The following is a 22,301-nucleotide window of genomic DNA, read 5'->3' on the forward strand; positions in this document are numbered from 1 at the left end:
CCTAAATATGTAAACCTGAGTTCAAGTTATCCAATGGAGATTTAGAGAAGTTCCACTGAATATGTCTGTTAGCACCATTTCTACTTGCATTGTTTAATGCAAGAATCATAAGTTGTTACCCAAACTTGCATACCATTTACAGTTGCAGTTCACACAGTCATGTTCCAAATAGCTGTGACCTCATCTGCCTGTAAAGGTAATGTGTAAAATCTACGTATTTACAAAGCACATAGAAATTTTTCAATATTTTACTCATACAAAAGTTGTAAAAAACCCCTAGTTTTCTATGAAACCATACACAGTCACAAAATCAGTGATGTTTAGACATCTACCTGGATTCCGGTCCTTGGAATTATCATACAAATATGAACATTTTCATACAGAGACAAGTAATTCTATGAAATCTTATGATGTAAATATAACAAGAAATCAAAGTAGAACATGAGTACAGAATCAGCATTATTTTCATAGCTGGTCATCACATATTAAGATGTCTACTGCCTGTCATATGGGTGAGGTCATTTCAAATCAGATTTTATCAAAGTTTGCTCACACTCTTCACATTAATTTTATTAAGATACATGGCTGATAAAATGAAAAGGCACCAAATTTTACTAGGGTGAGGGAGAGAAGGAAGCAGATGAATTTTGCAGAGGAACCTAAAGAGTCAGGAAAGCCCAAAAGAAAAGAGCAAACTGAGTGTGTAAGAGAGGGAGGACAATCTAGCTAGGCCCTGGAGGGAGATGGGAAAATTTATTTGGCAGAGAGAGAAAATTTCCCAGTACCATAGGAATACGATTATTCTTCTGGAAAAAAAGAAGAGATCATCTGGAAATACTGATGTAGATACCCTCTGCATACCCCCTGACTGGCCAGAAACTGACTTTGGAAAAGGGACCAACTTGCAAGGTTGATGTGCAGGCGGATTCCTGTGCTGCCCACCCTGCCCAGCTTACTTTGGAACTGGTTGCCATGAGAGATCTCACTAGAAGTGAAAGAGAAGAATTGAAATTTTGCAGTAGCACATTATGTCTTCCAAGACACCCCCCTAGTGTCTAGAAAGGGGCCGTTCAGAGGTTCTAATTTAGCACACAGAGACTTTGATATGTGGTAGGTGTGCTGCTTCTGTTAAATATTGAGTGTAAGCAGCACTTATATAGTGAGTTTAACAAGAAGAAATGCCTCTCAGTTTGTATCAGAACAGCTGAATCCCTGCTGTATAAATTTAAAAAAAAAAGCTGTTTGAAAAGTTATTCAAAGTATTTTAGCTTCCAACAAAGATGTAAAGATATTTTTAATTAAACCCAGGGCTGCTTAGCACAACATTATATTTTCTCTTCAATCTTTTTTAGACTTCCAGTGCCTCTCTCTAGTGGCCAGTTTACAAACACATCCCTGCAAACTGAAGCCTGTATTCAATTAGAAGACTCTTGAAGTAAGAATTTCCAAGTGGTAGGAGAGAGAACTAGCTAAGAGTGATGGGTAAAATGGTTTGTTGTGAAATTAAAATATTTATTCTATCTCTTTCCTTCACATATTTGTTCAGTTCTAGTAGGCTTAGTGTTTTCATTACCTACCTTTTACAGGATGAAATAAAAGAAAGGTTCAAGTGACGAAAAATAATTAATTTTGCATCACTTAAGTGAACAAAGCAGTGCCTGAAACCTAAAAAAACCCCTTAACTTAGTTATAAAAAGTTTTATATACTTTGTGCATTTGTAGCTGCCATCCGATTACAATAGGTATCAGATTTCCCAGAATTCATGAACTGGATAGATTTCTAAGTATTCCTGTTTTGCTAACTCAGGGGTGATGTCCACGACATTGAACACTCCTGAAACAGGTTTCAGTGAAACAATATGCATGGAATAAACTCAATAAGTATACATGTGATAGGATCAAATCCCATACAGAAGTTTGTATTGATTCAGTTGATTCTCCTCTACTGATAGTAGAGGAAAATAGCTATTTATGGAGTAGCATTTGAGAAATCCTGTCATCTGACATTTCTACATAATTTTAAAAATCTCAGAAATATATGCTTTGAAATGCTTGAAGATTGCAGTATTGTCATACGTGACTCTTCTACCTCATACTGGTAACGTACATGAACAAGTCTCAGGCTTCCGAAAGGCATGAAGTGTCCAACAAGGAGCCATTCTTTTCCTGGCTCTTAATTTCTTATAAACACTTGTCTTAACCTTTCCTGAATCTGACCATTTTTAAACATGTCTGTCACAGTTTACCTTAGGGAATGGAATTCATCACCAAACATGCAATATAGTGGGGATCAGATACCTAAGGCTGTCCTTTACATGCTTTATTAATTTTCTACTCTACCAGAGAAGTTAAGCTCATTATATAAGGAAATGAAAATGACTGAGAGAGCCTGTTATTAGAAGGAAAGGCTGGTGCAGGTAGGAAGGCTTTGTATGATTTGGACTAGGATCTCAAATGTAGGTGTCCCATGTCCCAGGTTGGGATTTTAACCACTGTGTTTAGAGGCAGGCATTTGTAGCTGTTGCTGTTCAACTCTTTGTGGAAAGCATACACATTATGTACAAGTGTCACGGCCTCTGTGTATGCTTCTTTCTAATCAGGAAGTCCATTTAAGTACTGTCTTAGTTACACTTACATCTAGAAATTAGCGTTTCTGATGCAGAAAAAATGGTTCATAGCAAAACTTCTAACAAGCTGTAATCCCTATAACATGAATTATATATGAATAATTTTATCCTGGGTTTTAATAGTATTTAGTCACTTTATAAGGTGTCTATTTTAATTTACTCTTTTAATAGATAGTTTAAACTGACTTTTCTAGTAATTTTAATGTTTTCTACTGGGTCAGCTGCAATTCTGCTTCAGCCACGGCTACTTCTTAAAAGTGTTAAACAGCAGGCAGAACGCGTCCTCTGAAGGACCACTCTACCTTGCTGTTTTCCAAGTCAGTAGTGACATTACTTCTCTACTCTGCTCAAAAGTAAAGTATGTTAATAGTTCTGGTAGTACCTCTTCATGGAAAAGCAGAAAAAAAAAAAGTGAAAAGTCACATACAGCAACTTTTACAGATGAACATGATTTACAAAACTGGCTTCCTGTGCTTCTGCCCAAGATTCATGACAACAAATATGGTTTCTTCTTGGGATTTGTCAACAAAAAGTATTTTTAAACACACACAAGACCTGTCCCAAGCTAACAGCTTTACTGAAGTCACCTTTATTCTAAACTTAGAAAACAAAACAATCCTATGGTCCTTTCAATGTCAGGCTGTGATACAAAGAGGTGTTGAGTGCTCCTGGGTAGGAATTAGCAGAACTCACGTCATCTGTCAGCCCAGGCCAAAAGAGGACTGACACAACGCTCTGAAGATCACTAACCCTGTTACTCAGATATTAAACATGCTGAATTTGCAACATTTTTATTCACTGATTTTATTTTTTTTTTAAAATCCATTAAAATAAAAATACACTAAGAAATTACCTTCAGCCTATACAGACAGCAAATTCCATACATTCCATACCGAGCTATAAAGTTTTACAAGAAACTGAGGTTAGAAAAATGAAAGGCCATGTTGGAAGCATGTGTGTAATGCTTGAGTAGGGGTCAGAAATCTAATACAAAAGCTATACACTGTGAAAAGTGTAAGAAAATAATTTCGCTGAAATAGGCACAGAATTTTTGCATAAATTATCTCTGGGTTGTGCAGTTTATTTTCTTGCTAATTCAAACAGCAGAACAGTAGAAGCTGCCTCATCAGACATCATAGAGAATGCATTTGAAATATTCTGGAGTCCTTAAGCAGTACTTTAAAGAAACTTTAAATTGAGTTCAATTTCTACAAGAAACACACTTGTCAGAAAAGTCAAATCTTTTAACTCTGGTCCCTCTCTTTCAATAACTGCCTGACTATTGAACAATCACTCGACATGTTTACCAGAACTTTATTTTTTCCTTTAGGACGTTGCCAAAAATATCCTGTATGTCCTTTTTAAGAATGCAAACTTCTGTTATACTGAGCACAGGTTGACATCCAAGGCCGCAAAAGATTTTCTTTCTTGTATTTTTCTCAAAGAAATCCCCTCCTTTTTAGGTGCAGATGATGCATGCTGAAGAATTTGAGAAACACTTGTGCAATTCCATGAGTTTTGACACTTCGGTAGCTCTAAAGTATCTGAAACAAAGTAATATGTCAGTATCTTCCTAGAAACTTTTTTCTGCTAGTACTGATGTGTCATAGCACTGCTTTAACTTTCAAATGGTGACAAGGTCTCATCACTTTTAATGCCTCTTCCAAACTGTTGTTTTTCAAATTATAGGACCGTTTTCCAAACTACATTTGAGCATGACAAAAATATTATTTTGATGGCTGGATGAGACAGTAGGGAGCAGTGGTGTCTCGTATTTGTGAGTCTAATATTGTGAGTTAAAAAGATAGTGTGTCAGTACTTAAGATGTGCATGCAGAATTTGCACAGCTACCCAGTCTTTCAGGGACCTTTTGTTTTACTATCTGTACTTTTGGAAAATCCACACCCCAATATTAAATCTAGGTCACCTCTTGAGAAAAGCAGGGCTGGAAATAGGGATTTCAGTCTTACCTGCACTAGCTTTGGAATTGGGTTACCACAGATGTTATTTGTGATAAAAGTGTGTTAGGCACAATTTTAACTTCGTATCAGATCTCCATTGAAATAGCTTATTTATATGTACTCAGTTTTTGATGCTGTTTTGTAGACAGACTCAAGATCCAGGCATGTTATACACTCTAACAGTGGCTGTACCCCGTCCTCCCTGGAATGTGTTCCTCTGTCATTTTGTCTTTGGGCTGAGGAATCTCTGCTTCCCACTGATGATGAGGGGTGTTGCTCGTGGTGTTATGAATTCTCTGGCATCCTGAGAAACAGCAGCATGCTGAGTGCTGACCACTTGACTTCTTAACCTCGTCTAATGGAGCCCAGTTCATTGACATATACTCTTGCATGTGGGGTGTTTAGTACCGTGTCCTGAGAATGAAGAATGTGGATGCAGGGATTAAAGGTTTTTAAATACCAGCTTGATTCCGTGATTGTGGAGACTGTTTTCTTTCATCCATGCCAGTAGTGCTGTAGCTAAACTCTTTGTTATGCTGTCCTGGTTTTGTTAAAAACAAGTTTCTCTTTCAGTGAATTTTGCCTGTCAGCTAAAGCCTTCATATTAACTGCATTTTCCTGGAGAACCAGACACATGTTTTGGTAAACCTAGCAATGGAATGCAAACTTATTGATAAGCATGGATGGACATCTCGCGAGAGGGGCGACGAGAAACAAGTGACTAAGAAACTGACCAACTGAGTATAACATTCCATTCACTTGAATACTTCATATAAAAGTGGAAGACCACGAGGATCTCGTCCCTTTTTTCCCTTCTGCTTATGGCTGATATTAGGAGAGGACCTTGCTAGTCATCCCTGCGAACTGAGGCCTAGTGAGAGACTGAATCCAGCTCCGGTTGGCTGCAGAGTCTAATCCAGGACTTTGGGTGTCAGCTCTGCAGTTGCTGAGACTTTCAAGATTGGTTTTGTATATTTTGTATTATTTTCTCTATTCTTATTAGTAGCATTAGTAAAACATCTTTAATTTTTTCCAACTCTCTTCTCTCTGTCCTTCTTTCCCTCCCGATCGCCTGTGCTGAGTGGAAGGGGGGGAGAGGGAGGAGCAAAAGGGGGAAGTGGGGGGGAGAGGAGGTTAACAATACATCTGCCAGGGTTTTATTGTCACCGCGCAATCTAACCCTCGACAGATGCCCATAGTGAAACTGACAAAAAGCAGCTCTTAGACGAGAGGCTACTTCTTAGCAAAGGACCAACGTTATGTTGCTACTTACACTCTGCCACTTTTATAGGAACTTGTCACACAATATCTATGCATGCATGCAGATTGCACTGCAGTTGTGAAAAACTTGAAGGACACACATTTCTTGGGCACAAATGTTCTGCTAACTAGAACAAAAAACCTCCAACTTAATTCCTAAGGGCAATATAAAAGGATGATGAAAGGGGTGAAAAAGAGTTTGGAAAAACAGATGTATCTAGACCAGTCATAAGATAAATCACTCTCAATGCAGGCTACAGTTGCAAACCTGGGATGCTACTGTCTGGGTGTGAGCCTCATGGCTGAATAACCTGCAGGAACACCTGTTCATTCAACTCACATTTCCTGCTTATTGAATAAAATATTTCTCCAGATTAATTGGGAAATGTTTCATTTCCAGGGTTTCCTGGAGTTTGTTGAACATAATATAAGAAGGATGAGATTTCACAATTAATGGGAATCTTGCAATATGTGTTAGATCAAGCACCAATTTTTGGCTTCAGGTCATTTCAAATAAAACCACTGATGGGTTATTACACTTGATTTTGGCTGGCTATAGCTTTTAACATTGGTGCCTTCTCCTAGCAAAAAGATGAAAATGACATGGATATGCACTCAGCCTTTAGAGTTCCTACTGTTGTGCATAAAGATGTCAAATGCATGTACGCTGCATATTTCCAAATTATAAGCGAGCCACCAAAGTAATAATTTACTGAATATTTACATTTGCATACCTCTACTAAAATTACACATATAATTGCTAGAACAGTTATGTACTTTTATGTATATATAAATGTTGTGAAATTCCAGTCAGTTGGCAGTATTCAGTTGTTGATAGTGGTGAGTCAGTTCCTTTTTTAGACTATGTCCTGATAACAAACACCTCATATGAAGTTCTAATATAATTTCATTTTAGAATGAAATGAGTGGGTGTTGAAAGGTTTTGTAAGAGACAACGAGTCCAACTCATCTTTTAGAAATTTCCACTTGTGCTGTTTTGGGTTGCCGCAGCGTGTGACTGCTCTTTGTGACTGTTTAATGAGGCTGACAGACAGTCCTTGAATTTTTTATTTGCTTCTATGTTGTAAAATTCCAGCTCCTAGGATTGGTTAATTATATTATATCCGCTTTCATTTAATAAATAAATAAATAAATAAATAAATAAATGAATGAATAAAGATTCCTGCCTCAAAGCTTAAAATGCTAAGCCAATGCTACCTAAAGACTTGAAAGCATGAAAACCAAAAAATATTTGCAGATCTTATGAAAAAAAAACAACAGGCTGTGATTTTTTTTAGCACCCCAACTCATACTTTGTGAATTAGTGAAGCTGGCAAGACAGATGACTGCTCAGAATACCTGCCCTCTAACCATTCCTATTTTCACCTGCATGTCTGCTACAAAAGAAAACATGTGCCTGTTACATCTCTTTCCAGTTAGTCTCTAACTGATTTTCAATGAGAAATGCTCATGGGAATCCTATTTTTTACACTCAAAAAGTGATGTAACAGATTGCTTCTTTTTGTTAGATTTAAATGGCTTTTGTCCTTTAAAAAGTATTTAATATCTAGAATATAGTTAAGTACAAATGTAACTTCTTTTCCCAGCTTTTAAAACACAGAATGTACTCATTCTGTCTCATAATAATTGTGTCTGATTTTAGTACTAAAGCAGCTCTCCAGCTGGGAATCAACCTAGAGGACTGTCCTCAAGGTAAATAGTGAATGTGCAGTTCATAGGCTTATTTTCACACTAATAGATGATACAACTCAATAAGTGGAAATTTGCAGAGAAGCACTGTGCTGATAACCTAATCGTAAAAAAAGAAAGAAAAAAAAAAGCTTTCCAGGTGGGTTTACTTCAGTCGAACTCTTTTCCTGTGAACTGAATGCCCCTTAGTGGTTAGAGCACAGTACGTTTGCTCCTGGAGTGCACCCTCCAGTTTCTTTTCATCTGAAGAGAATTAAGCTTTGGTAATTTGTCTGCTCTGCAATGCAAACCAAACTACAGTAAACAGTAACAACTGGGGGTGGGAGGATGAGCAGCAGCAACTTTGGGGAGGGTATGGCTGACATGAGCTGAAGTGTTAGTGGAGATGAACTCGAGGCAGGTTATAGGTACGGCTCAAGATTATTTGCTTATGAACTTATTTTGGAAGTTACTGCTGAAATTGCAACTTATGGGGAAAAAAACAAACAACAACAACAACATTGCAGTTCCTATATATTCTGACTTCATTTGATAAAAAATCCCTGCATTCTCCCAACTTCCAAATCATGTGTTTGTGTGTGAAAACAGGGGCATTTTTCTTCAAAAATGTAATGGCTTTTCTTCAGAATTGCAGAAACATTCTAGTGTTTAGAAGAGTGAATTAGATGCATTTTTTCCCATTATTTATATGTTGTTAAAATTAAGTTGTATGAATGAAGATCCACAGCTTGATAAGAAACAACTGCCACTAATTTTTCCCTTTTGTATGCATGTAGATATGAATCATGAAGCTATACTTCTTACTGCCAGTTGTACCAATGGACATGGTGTATTTATGGTTCATTTTTAGCATAATCCCATCCTCCTTAAAAATTTTTGTGAGGCTACCTACTAAGACTTTGAACTGTTTTTAAACCATATCCTTTTAATTCTGCTTGCTGCACCTTTCAGGTGTTTTGATGTCCCATTAGTTATGGAATTTTAACTTCTCTCTGTCCCCCTTCTCTCTCAATGTGCATCCCCAGGAGTAGGAAGACCCTAGTACCATTTGGGAAGAGGAATACCTGTGGTCAGTACTTTGCCTAATGGATAGAAGTGAAATCAGCTCAATAATTTGGCAGTAGCTCTATAATTAAAAATAAATGAAGGATTGAGTAAATGGTCATTTTTTTGAGAGGGGACACTACTGATTTCTTCAGGGCTTACCACTTCTGCAGAAATTTGACTAAGACTGGGGGCAATGTAAGTAAACAGACTATTTACAAATGGACAGTAAAGCAAACCTAAATCTTAATACATGCACTGCCTGGATGGTTTGGTGCTACAGCACTTGTTCTGAGTGCTCAGTGGTACCTGCTCTCCCCACACTCTGGATCACTCACACACTGTCCCTATGTCTTCTCCATTGAATTAGAATGAGTATATAATTTCTGGACTTTTCTACAAAGATGCAGAAGCAGAGAAGTTCAAAGCAAACCCACTGTACCTGGTGGTCTGGCAATGTGCTAGGCAAGGCAAGCTATTCCCAGAGGACCTCAGGAAAAAGGACAAGTCCAAGAGATACCTTGCATTTTCATCCTGTGCCCTGGGGTATGGTTCCCTTAAGAAAGGGAGGTTCCTTCTTCCCGGTGAGATGGGGTGGATTGGAGAAAAAAGCCTAGTTTGAAAAGTGACTCTACTCAGTCTTATCCAGAGCCATGATGATATTACAGCACTGGGTGGTCACAGCACTTGTGTTTGGTATATAGATCGTGAAACACACACATCTTTGCACCCTTACTCCTCCACATGGGAATTTGATTAAAAGTTCCGGTTTGTATCTGAGAGAAAAAAACTCTTTCACGTGTGAAGACAGAGAACCTAAGACTGTCACATATTATACCTTTAAAAGTATATGTGATAACAGTGAAACAATTGTTTTCTATTAATTCTACCATTTTTTATACTTATGCTGAACTAAAGAAATTACTGTCAACTTCAAGCATTCAAAAATCATGACTCAGGTCTTTCAAAATGCCATGAACTTCAAAGGGTATGTTTTCTTTGCCTTCTGGTTTTGAGCCATCAGAGACCACATTTTTAAGCTTTTCTCCAAAAGTAAAACACTGATTTATTTCTTGCTTAGGTTTCAAAATGATTAAAAAGCCAAACCAAACCAAAACAAAACCCTGCTGAGTAACGTAAGGCCTGATAAAATCTTGAGGGTTTTCAGTACTTTAAGGGACTGTGGTTTTCTGTCTTTGATTTTTCAGTACACCAAACATTTGTTCCACTATAATAGCCCATGCTAAACTAAATTGCAGGAGTGTTTTAAAACACAGCTTCTATTTTATTGTCTTCCAGTTAATTCAGTCTATCCACCCTATTGTTGCCTGACAGCTGGGAACCTATGTTGGTGCATCATTCAGAGCAGAAACTGTAACTCCAGTTTTCAGGCAACTGAAGGGATGATGCTATTACCCAAACGGAAGGATTGTTTAGAAGCTAAAATCAAGCTTCCACATCATATCTCCCAGACCTTTAACAGGAGCCTAATCCTGGCTATTGCTTTGTCCTTACATCCTAAATTCTGGGAGGCAAGCAAATGGTGAGAACCTGTGTTCACGCGGAGAAAACAAGAACATAGATCCCAGCTTTAGAAACGTAACTGAGGTGCATGGCAAGGACACAAAATACATAATGCAACTCAGCAAAACCTCTTAAAATTTTTATCTTTTAAAGTTATTAGTCATTAACACTTTTAAGAATCCTAAACTTCAATGTGTTTTATCAAGTTATATTTTGAAGAGGACATCATTTATTGTTTACAGCTTTCTCTACTTGAATCCCAATGGGTAGACTACTGTGTTCTCCAGTATTTAAGTCATAACAAATCATCAGAATACTATATTAATTGTTTATAGTTGTTCTTTGTTTTTTATGAGATATTGAAGCCCTATATCTGTTCCAATTTTGCATACAACACAAGCAGAAGCCATCTTTTCTTATCATTTTTAAAAAAGATCACATGAAATTGCTTCACACCAAGTGAAAAGCTAAGTGTTGCATTGTTAGATAAATGGAGTTTCTGTCATCAAAACCCACTTTCCAGTAACCCTTTCTTTAATCAGTTTAATCAGCAACATTTGTTCCTATTTAAAATTTTGAATTTCATTTTACAAGGATTTGTGATGACAATTTGTTTGGCTCCAGGTCACAGAAGGGCACAATGCAAATTTTTCCTTCAGGACCCTGTTTGTTTTCAACATCTCTTCCTGGCTGAAATCAGCAGTGACTGACATTATTTTGGATTTCAGTTTGGATCCCATTTGGGTTACTGCAGACTTTGTGGGCTTGGATTTATAACCTGTTATTACCAATTATTTATTATTTTGAGGATATAATGTCCTGTGACATGCCAAGGTCACTGAAAAGCCCTACTTTGGTCCTACGCCTGTAGCATTCATAGACAAAAGAGCTATGTGTATGTACCTTCTACATGATGCCCACATACCTGTGGAGATTTCACTATTTAAATTAAGAGCTACTTAAAATATGTATTACTTTTGGAGTTTGCCAGTTTTCAGCCTTTTGCTGTATAAATATTCATTCACCAAACAAAATGCTCTGATGCTGCCAGTGGTTTGTTTTCTTCCTGTCATGGATGAAACAAATATTTCTTGGCCCAAGATAGAGCTATCTTTCAAACCGGTAGCATAAAACTTCACAGCAGTCTTTTAACTGTAAAATAGTGAAAAAAATCTTCGTAATATCATTATGCAACTCTTTCTGTATTTATAAGAATCCAATATAGAACTTTTTAAAGGATGGACAACAATATAACTGGCAATTTATAAGCTTTTTTTGTGTGTGTGTGTGTGTGTGTGTGTAAAATACACGAGTCATACTCAAATTAATTGCAGGCTTCTATTCCTGAAGTATTCTGTTTCTCGAGCTCTTTCAGAGTGTTTTGGTAAAGGGAGACAGATTGTGATTCCTCACTTCAGTGGGGAAGTTACAAGAATGGAGGAAATGATGAAAGGGGAAACTGATTTCTGAAGCTGACCTGTTAAGTTTCAGTGTTTAGCAACTGATGTGATAAGACATAATACCATTTCTCATGACTTTTCAGAAATAGAAAGAGGCAGAGATTAAATCCTGATTAATATTTGTATTTTTTTTTCAGCTACTCATAACTCTTTCAGAATAACTCTAACATTTATGTTGATCCTTGATGGGTTAATATCTTATCCATTTTTGCTGATTTTTTTTTAAATAGCTGAATGTTGTTCTGACAGATAGAGGTGTACACAATATGTTCTAATTAGAAAAGAAATTTTAACAGGTCAAATCTAAGAGCTACCATTTTAATTAATTTTTGAGGACCAAGTGTTCAAAGCAAAAGGAGAATAAAATAACTTCAGTAGTTTTAGAATATTTAAAATGCTTCTGAGCACTGACTTTGTAAAAGAGACTGAATCTTCAGAAAACTATGGCTTGCTATAGTATATGGTCATTAGTTGTATTGCTCATTATCATTTGGGTAAGCTACTTTGTCGTAGCTTATCTAAGGGCTTGCAGAAAAGCAAGGTCTTATATCCTTAAAGATATAAATATCTGAATCTAGGATATACATCAAGGATTGTGAAGAACTGCACTGCAGAATGAATTGGGCCTTACATGCATGAACAGTTCTGCTTAAGATGTTGACAGTCAGATATGGTTCACCAAAGTTATAATGCTACAGTAGTTCTGTTTGCTGATGGATTGGCTCACTTATGGCTAATACTTATGGCATATTACCACAAAAATCTGATCAGGGAAGTATTAGCTTTTAAAATTGAATCACATAAGTCTTCATATGTCGATGTGAGGTTCATGCAACCGGCCCTTTGGTTACACTTGTGCATTTTCAGTAGCCAAGATGCAGTAAGGTACTTTGTCCATGGCACAGGATAGACCATGATGTTGTACTGCTGGTGGAAAGAGTATCAGCTACTAATGCTCCTCTGACTGTAAGGCTCTTTATGTTCTACCCTCAAGCAGCAGTGGCACATAGACTGAGACAGAGGAGAGGCTGTTAGGTGGAACCATAGCTGGGAAATAATCTCTTGCCTTTCAGCACAGGACTGTTGACTCACAGAATCCATGCATCTAACATGAAAACTCAGGAGACAGAGATATGCCTCCTCCAAAGCCTTGGCTTCTGCTTACAAGGTTTTGCAGTCATACTCCAGGTGGCCGGACAGAAGATACTACTTCTTTGCTTGTTCTTGTCTACAGGGCAACAAAGACTGAGCTTCAGTGATGTGAACAGTTCAGAGATGCCTTTTATTGTGAATGGGTAAAGCTGTATTATAATTGGCTCCTAATGAAACAGGACCGCACACAGAGAAATTGTATATAATGTCTGGTTTATAAAGCTGAGACAGGAGCCATAATTTTGGCTCATCTACCCCAGTTTAAAAACAGCACTCCTGGAAACTGGTTTGAACAACTAGTGCTTCATCATACCAGAAGCGTATGGCAGTGGTCCAACAGGCATGGACAGGTGCCAAGAAAAAAGCCTGTTTTGATGGTGGGAATCACATCAGATGTGGCCACTTGACTGAGAAATAGATTTCATGTATGCTATAAGCTTGTTTATTTTTCTGTCTCTCTGAGACATTACACATTTCCTCATGGCCAGGAGAAACATGATGTGGAAAAAAAAGAGTGGAATTCCCCTGCCAGTCTTTTTCTAGTTTCAAAAACCTTATTCCAAAATATATCTCTTATTCTAAGCTCTTTCTTTGACCTCAAATACTTTAAAAGGGGGAACCTTTATCTTCTTCTGACTCAGTGTACTTTCTAAGGAGCATTTGATGAGGGAAACAAGTAATCAGGCAATGCTGCAATGTAAGAATACTCCTGCATATTTTAAAGTAATTCAGCTTTGCAGTTAAAATAAATTAAACAACAATTTTAAACATGTTGTTGTTTTTACTTCAACACTACTGAGTCTCCCAGCCAGATGTTTTCATTCTATTTTGGGGCTCATAATTAAAACATCATCTCTGCCATAAACAGAAACCTATTTGTGGCCCTTAATTATTCTTTTAATAAGGAAACAAATTATTTCCTCCAAATGAAGTATGCCCAATATAGATTCAAGGTGAAAATGAAAACATGCACAAAATCAGTGTTACTATTAATGTTTCGCTGAATCACCTCAAATGCTATGTATTCATTCACAGTGTAATGTATAGATGTTAATATTTTTGTCTGTCAGTCAGCAGTCATATCCCAGTGTGAATTTTATGCATGAGTTATCTGTGACTGAATGCAAGCACTGACAGCCTGATAGATGTCTGAACTGAAGAGAATAGCAATAATTTATCTAATCAGACTTGATACTTCAAAAGTCTGCTTCATAAAACTGCTATTGTAGTCCAGCTGCCACTTTCAATACCCAGATACTGTTTCACTATGCACGAAGGTTGATGGATAGAGCAAGGAAACAAGTGTCTACTTTGAGGAAATTAATTTAGGAATCGTTGCATGTATTTCATCCTCTGCACTAACAACATTTTTAGCCTATTACGAGTGGCTTGAGAGGAATTCCATCCACATTCAGTCTCATGAACAGCATTTTTTCCACTTAAAGAAACTGGAGAAAGATGGCATTATCATAGTTATTTACACCATTTTATATAAGAAAAACATATCTGAAAATCCCCATAGCTTATAAACATAAAATTCATATGAAATTTGAGGCTTTTATGGACCAGTATTTGCCAGTGATCTAGGAAATCAGCTGGATCTTCCAAACTGGCTTTAGGTACCTATGCTGCTGCATAAATTCCTTATGTTCTGAGTACCTTCTCACATTTGGCACACTGGGAGCTGCAAAATGCATACTGTTGGTAGGAACTAAAAACTCCTGAATTTCCAGAGTTGCTTTTGAAAGAGATCTGTGTGTTGGAATGACAGCTGTATAACTTTTAAGGGACATTAAGCAGCTGAAACCAGCCATAAATCTTCTCTTAGAAACAAAGAATTTTTAGATGCGCCTGTAATATCGGTTGTGTTTGTAGCGCTGATGAAGAAAGACATGAAATTGAGAGGTATGGGAGCCTTCAGAATGGGAAATATACAATTTATATTTAAGAAAAAAATCCAAATCAAACAAGATACTAAAGTTACATTGCTTTGATTTCAGGCTTGTGTAAGGGTTTAAATTATACAATGATGAAAAGAAAAATTGGAGCTGCACAGAAACTAACAAAAGAGGATAGATTCCATAAAAAAAAGTGGGATTACAGAGGGTAACTTGTACCAAACAGAAATAATTGGTTTTCCTAAAAAATAAAAAGCTTTTTAGATGCGTTATCCAAGGAAACTGTGGCTAAGTATGCGATGCATTCATTCAAGAAATAATGAAGATAAGGAAATGGGCAAAGTTGAAGCAACAGTGGGTCATGCAGAAATGTTATTGTTCTGGACAGAATTACTAATGAATTTCAGTGACTGGGATCTGACATGCTTGCAGAAACAGGGAATTAATGCTACTGCAGGCAGCATGATGAAAACATTAGGAAATTCTCCAGACAACACTGCTGAGCTGAATTCAAGAAAGACAAGCTCAAAACATGTCCTCACCTGAGGACGTTTCAAGGTGATCTGTGTGACAGAGGCAGTACCTCATACAAATCACAATGACAATTTCCTTAGTTCAACAGAACAACGATGGTAGAGATTGTAGATAAAATGGAGGAGGGAGAGGTATTAAAGCTGGAAAAAAAAAAAAGCTTGGGAAAAAATTGGTATGTGCTGGCCCTGATTAACTGAACAACTGAAAAATTATGTAAATGAAGTTTTGAAGCAACTTTCCTGCAGGATATTTTTGACAAATACCAAGTTTATTTTTAAGACAGTTTGAGCACTGTTTGAAGTACGGTATGTTATGAAGGGTGGCTGAATGCTTCCTCATATAGCCTCTCGCTTTCTTGTGCCCACTGTGTTGACCACATGAATTTGTTTACTTTTCTAAGGCCATTTCAGTTTGCCTACTCTTATTCTGTAGATGGAAGCTTGTGACTAACAGTAGCAAGCGGCACACAGTGGTCCAGTACAGCTATTGATGATGGGATTTGGGACTCAGAGTGTCTCTTTTTTTTTTTTTTTCCCCCTCAGCTGCCTTAGCTAATCTGATAAAAGATATCACATCTCTGTACAGACTTTGCCCCTCCTACCTAAATTCAACTGACTGCAAAACCTAGTTATATAAATATATGTTCACTCTGAAGTTGAGAGTATTCTGCAGCGTAAGAAAACTTACATAGTTAAGGCTCATGCAATGACTTGTTTTGTCAGTAAATAAGAATTCCTTCTGCAGTGCTCTCAATCTGGTGAAAGGCATGAACACTAAGTACATTATAAGTTTTTCAAAAACATAGTTAGCCATGGTGCACTGTTTACTGTAATCAACACTCTTCTGTCAGTGTGGAAATCCCTAGGTTTCTCCCTGATAGCATTAAATGTTTCTAATTCTGTCTGGCAGTGCAGTAATATTTTTCAGCCTGAGATCTAATTAAAATCTTTGTGCTCTTTGATATGAAATAGATCAAAGTTAAATTTGGTATTCTTAGCATCCAGCCTTTTCTTCTCTTTCCGGATTCACTTTTCTACTGTCTGAAACTTTTTTGCAGAAGTTCAGCAGACTGTTACCTTCTCTGTTTGAAGGGGTTTTTTCTGCATCATTAGAAGTCTCTGACACTTTGATAGGCCCAGTGGAATAGATAACACACATGCCCTGGAATTTATGCATAAATAGAGTAAGGAACAGGATGAAGTATATTCTCAGCTAATGTAAATCATCAGTGAAACGCCAGAATTTGACTGATTAATAACTGCTAAGACTATTGCCTAATGGTTTTTACATAGTAAAACTCATGCTCACTGATAACCTTTTCCATTTAGAAGGGCTGAACAAAGGGTGAAGACCTACTCATGAAACCTGAGGTACTCAATCTTTGCTACTAGAAACTGGAAGGAATATTCAAATTTGCATAGCATCCAACTGTGGGAAACACTGGCCTTTGCCTGAAAACCTATTTCGGTCTCCAGTATAACTGAAATTATTGAAGCTTCTATGAATGAAGACCTTTTTTGCTTATCATGACGACTAAATGTGATCTGCATTAGATGTTGTTTAGGCATTGTGAAAGATGTTTTCTGCCTTGTTTAAAATACAGTAAAGCAGGCAGAATAGAAATCACTGTATTTTGCTACATTAAAAGTGTTGCCAAGGTACATGAAGAAGGGCAATCTGACTAAAGGAAAAAAGGTAATTAATTAAAATATCTGTATGCTGGACCTCAAATACAGAGAGTAAGTGAAGGTGATATTCATACTAAATTTTTCTTCTACCCAGCTTTCCCTGTTGTTAAGTTAGACATCTAGCATGAAATGAACTTCCTAGCATACAGGGGTTGTGGTACTTCTTTGAACACAGTTTCAGTTTCAAGAGAAGTACAGTCCCAGATCTCTGCTTGTTGTTTGCAGAAATGAAACAAAACCAAGTAACATGTGACAAGGTTCCATTCCCCAGATTTTTCTCAGGTGGTAAAGCTAGTGATTAATATTTCTGTTCTTGTCAGCAGTGTTATTTTGACAGACCTTTTCAGACAAAAGCTACATCTAGTATAGGCCCCTCAGACTTCCTAAGTTTCAGAGTCTCCATGTGTAGATGAATCTTCTTTCATTCTACTTACCCTTCTCTCTCCCACCCCGCACCTGAAGAAAAGCCTTCCCAGAGGCCAGCCTCAGCACCACGTCCCTTGCTTCAGAGACTTATTGATTGTTGGACAAAGCCAGATTTGCCATGCTGCCTGAGGCTAGCCCCATACACTTGTCAAGGTTTAAGGCAAGGTGGCAATAAACCGTGGCAGACACTCCCTGTCACCCCTTTTCCTTTAGATCAGAAAGATGATGAGGAAGATAAAAGAGAAGGAAGAGAGATTTAGACTTCAAGTTGGAAGGTTTTAAAGAGTTTTACTAATGCTACTAATAAATAGAAAATATATACAAAACCAATCTTGAATGCTCAATGTGGAGTTGGCGTCACTCCAGCAGCAGTGGAGCTGGGTGTGCGGAGCTGGCGGCTCCAGCACAGGTCCCTGGAAGTCATGGGTGGGACTTCACAGCAAACCAGAACCTGGTTGCAGGATTTACAGGGCCTGAGGCCTGTAGATCACAGGCAGACAGACAGGGTCCTCTCTAGATGCCAGCCATGGTCGAAGACAGCTTGACCCTCGTGATCACCCTCTTACATAGGGGACATGAGGATTATGGGATGGAATACTTAATTGATCCTCAGTTGGTCAGTTCTAGTCACCTGTTCCATCCACCCCTCCTCAAACATGCCCCTCTCACAATGGAATGTGGGAAAATTTATCAGTCTTTCTTGGCTACTATGGTAATAAATCTAAACATGAGCTTCTTCAGCATTCCGTTGGTCTTCTTATCAACACCGAGTACAGCATCCGAGGAAAAATATGCAGGCTAAAACTCAGAAAAGTACAGCCACCTAGAAGAACTTAGCTGAAAGAAAAAATCACTGAAAGATAACTGGTCTTGTTTTTAACAAAACCAGGACAACACTCTACCTGAAAACAGTGAATTTGGAACAGTTTTGTATTCTTGGTCTGATCAGTTGTGATTCTGTATTGGTTGAACACTGAGCAAGTGCCAGCTCTTGCATTGCTTCAATTGCCCCGGAAAGGAAAGCACCTTTGTGGAGCCAGTAAAAGCTACAACTCTTCCTAACAGGTCCTGGACAAGTTAGACTCAGCCTGAATACTGCAGTGTTTTGTGCTGCATCATCTTGCCCATAGATACTCTTACTGCTTAGTGGAGCCCATAATCACAAGTGGAATGACCAGGCAAAGTCCAGAATCTGAGGCAGGGATCAGCAAAAATGAGTTGTGTGGTCTAAAAAAGCTAACCTTTCAGTGGCAAATGCTGAGTGGAGAGGTATCTCTTAAGACTGTTCTCACCTGAATGGTTTGTGCTCCTTAATCTATGTTATGGCTGCCTGCACTTGACTAAAAATGTACAACTCTAATTCTCTTCTGAAATTTGAGTGCTCAATAGGCAGAAGAAAATCAGTCTCTGTGACACTTACTGTATGAAAAAATGTATTTTTTCAACTTATTATGTAGGAATTAAAGACCTCAAGATGCAAGTGGCTTTGGCATTTAAAATGTCCCAATTTCCCTTTCCCCTTGGTTAGACACAGGAGACACTGACATACAGTGGCAGCTCCTGTGATTGAGGAGACTCTTCTTTAGCCATGATTGAAACAGATTCTAAATATTGGTTTCTTCTTAATTTAAATATTGACTTCTCTTTCTGTGCCAACTGAGTGACTGCTCCTCAGGACAGAGTCCAGGATGAACAGATTCTAAATATTGGTTTCTTCTCCATTTAGATGTTGGCTTCTCCTTCTGTGCCAGTTGAGTGACTGCTGTTCAAGACAGACCCTTGGCTGATCAGACACCATCAGATTGTACTGTTGATTGGTGTCAGAATAATGTACTTGTTTAAGGTTTATTGCTGAAGAGAAAGAATGATCTTGACAGTCTATTGATATCTTTCGTGAACAGCTTAGTCTTTCAGCAGGTTTGGTTGCTTGCAAGCATTTTACTGATACAGTCATTACCTGGCAAAACTAAAACATCAGGCAAAGTTGTCAATAGTAACACTGACCAGGAGCCAGAAAGGCTGGAATTCAGCAGGAAAATAAACCCATGGAGATGTGTTCTTAGTCTTATTTCCAGCTTCAGATGTACAAGCTCTTTGTTCCATTGACTCTAAGGCCTATGGCAAATGACTTAGTTCAGTGCTGTGGATTCAATTACAAATGATGCAAAGCCAGAGATAGAACCATTTTGAAGAGTTATTTAATTATAAGGTAGTAATTACCTGGAAGCAATAAACACACCAAGTTGATACGTTGTTGCCAAAGTAATTAACTGAGTGGAAGTGAGAAGCAAAAGCAGATTAAAGCTACATAGCAGGACCTGGGTGCCAAGTTCTCAATGGCTCTTACAGAAAAGAGGCAGGAGGCAGGAAGGCAGGAGGCCTCTGTAGAGGGATCTGGATAGACTGGAAAAATGGGCTGATTCCAATGGGATGAAGTTCAACAAGGCCAAGTGCCGGGTCCTGCACTTTGGCCACAACAACCCCCTGCAGCACTGCAGGCTGGGCACAGAGTGGCTGGAGAGCAGTCAGGCAGAAAGGGACCTGGGGGTACTAATTGACAGGAAGCTCAACATGAGCCAACAGTGTGCCCAGGTGGCCAAGAAGGCCCATGGTATCCTGTCCTGTATCAAAAATAACATGGTCAGCAGGACAAGGGAAGTGATCCTTCCCCTGTACTCTGCATTGGTGAGGCCACACCTGGAGTATTGTGTTCAGTTCTGGGCCCCTCAGTTCAGGAAAGATATTGAAGTTCTGGAGCGGGTCCAGAGAAGAGCAACAAGACTGGTGAAGGGACTTGAACACAAGACCTATGGGGAGAGGCTGAGGGAGCTGGGGTTGTTTAGTCTAGAGAAGAGGAGGCTTAGAGGTGACCTCCCCAGGTGGGGATTGGTCTCTTCTCCCAGGCAGTTAGCAATAGGACAAGGGGGCATGGGCTTAAGCTCTGCCAGGGGAAATTTAGGCTGGATATTAGAAAGAAATTCTTTACAGAGAGAGTGGTCAGGCACTGGAATGGCCTGCCCAGGGAGGTGGTGGACTCACCATCCCTGGAGGTTTTTAAACTGAGATTGGACATGGCACTTAGTGCCATGATCTAGTAAATGGACTGGAGTTGTACCAAGGGCTGGACTTGATGATCTCTCAGGTCTTTTCCAACCCAGTCGATTCTGTGTGATTCTGTGGGAAAAGAGCAACAACATTCAAAAAACCTACTGTTACCTTTCCACGCAGTGTGGTCTGTGTGAAAGTATTCAGAACAGAGCCTAAAGGCTCAGAGAGATGCTTTTTAAGGCTCTTCTCTCATTTAAGAATTCCACTTTTTCTTTCAGCAGCAGTATATACACTCTTGAGAGAAATGGGAGAGAACAGTCTGGCTTTTGGGGCAGCATCATTTAGCTTGGGGTGCAGATGGGGGTGGACATGGAGTAAGCAGAACCCATTAGAATTGTAGGAAAGCAACTCTGTCATTTTGACTCTTTGGAGCTTGTAGTTGTTCTGTAAGATGCCATTCAGAATTTATTTTGGCAAGAAGTTGCTCCTCAGCTTCAAAGTTACACATTGTGTATAAAAGCCATTAGAATTTAAACTGGGTTGATTGCCTCTGTGTGAATACCCTGTCCACCCAGAATCCCTGCCAGCTGGAGACAGGTTGAGTCTAGAACTGTGGTCTATTCAGGATTATTTGTTTGTCTTGCTTTGCATTGGTTTTAAAGTCTCAAGTATTTGTAAGTTGTTGAGTCAGTGTCTATTTCATCACATAGTAAACCAATGGCAAACCAATGGAGTTCTGAGAAAAGTGTGGTTTTGGTGGTTTGGTTTTTGTTCATTTTGTTTTGTTTGTGTTTTTTCCCTGGTAATTTCTGAACTTCTGGGAGCAATTTAAGTGCCTGAGAAATGTGTCAGATTGAGACATAATACCAGAGTAGTTCATTCCCTCACTTGACAGTGGCAGAGTAAACTTCCCCTCTCCTTTCTCTGTTTGTTTAGATCACCTTTCAGAGTGAAAACACATTAATGGCTTTCACATCTTCCTTTCTCTCCAGCTGTTAATATAGTATCAATGATAGGTGTTTGTTACATAAACCTTGGTTTATGAGAGCAATTTTACTGAGCAAGTAATAGTAATAAGTTTGTGGTCATTACTGTGTTTTAAAAGAAAATCTAACTGTCCACACAGTGTAAGATATTTTCATCAGCAAAGCCTGAATGCAGAAGATAAATTAAGTGAGATGCAGATTTCACTGCTGGAGATAATATGCTCCTACTTGTGGAGTTAAATATGAACATAGCATCAATATATGTCTGTCTTCTGAAAACAAATGATCCGAAGTAGTGTTAAACAGTCTGTCTTCTTCTCTTTTTTAACAGTTTGGGGTCATGAGTGGTTATGGTAAGGGAGACAAAAGTAGTATTTTATCCATCTGGTATCATCTTCTAATTTCTAATAATTGAGAAAGGAAAATTTTATCTGAAAAGAGAGAGTGCTCAGAATAATTTTTTCTTGTACAAATGTTGTGATTTGAATCACTTCTATGTAGCTTAGTCTGGTGATGTCTGGTGCATTTGATCAGCCACACCACTTACTTCCTAATTTGTTGTTGTGCTCTGCTTATGAGCTTATGTGGCAATTTAGCCTACCTTCCAAGTTAAATCTGTCTGAATTCTTCTCTTTATTTTCCAGCTTCCAGCTCTTGGAAATAACTATCTTTTAAAATGTGAAGTTGAATCTCTCTCTTTCCCTACAGTAAGTTCTAAAGCTAGTCTTGTATTTATGGTGCGTATGTGTATTGAGTGATCATTACAGTAGATATTGCAGAGATAATGGAAAAGATGAGAGGATCCCAGCAAAATGTTTAAATATGTCTCCACATTTTGGCAAGTTACATTAGTGTAGTGGGTAACAGTCTGAACTATGATATTAAAAATTGTCTCTGGATTTTTTTCTTTTACCTAAGGAAAATGAATTGCAGCATCCTTCATTTTCAATATGATTTGTGATTGCTGTAATGCAAAAGAATGA

General features: G+C 38.2%; 1 long non-coding RNA gene across 1 annotated transcript in view; it reads left to right on the plus strand.

Moving 5' to 3' along the window:
* LOC309439199 overlaps positions 1 to 21,980 on the plus strand; it is a 93,494-nt gene extending 71,514 nt beyond the window's left edge. Inside the window, exon 3 of the long non-coding RNA XR_014183939.1 lies at positions 21,963 to 21,980. This is a non-coding gene — a long non-coding RNA (uncharacterized lncRNA). The remainder of the gene's footprint in view (positions 1 to 21,962) is intronic.
* The last annotated feature ends 321 nt before the right edge of the window (positions 21,981 to 22,301 follow it).

The sequence above is a fragment of the Streptopelia decaocto genome (assembly GCF_964273445.1).
Source record: "Streptopelia decaocto genome assembly, chromosome: 4".
Classification (NCBI taxonomy): Eukaryota; Metazoa; Chordata; class Aves; order Columbiformes; family Columbidae; genus Streptopelia; species Streptopelia decaocto.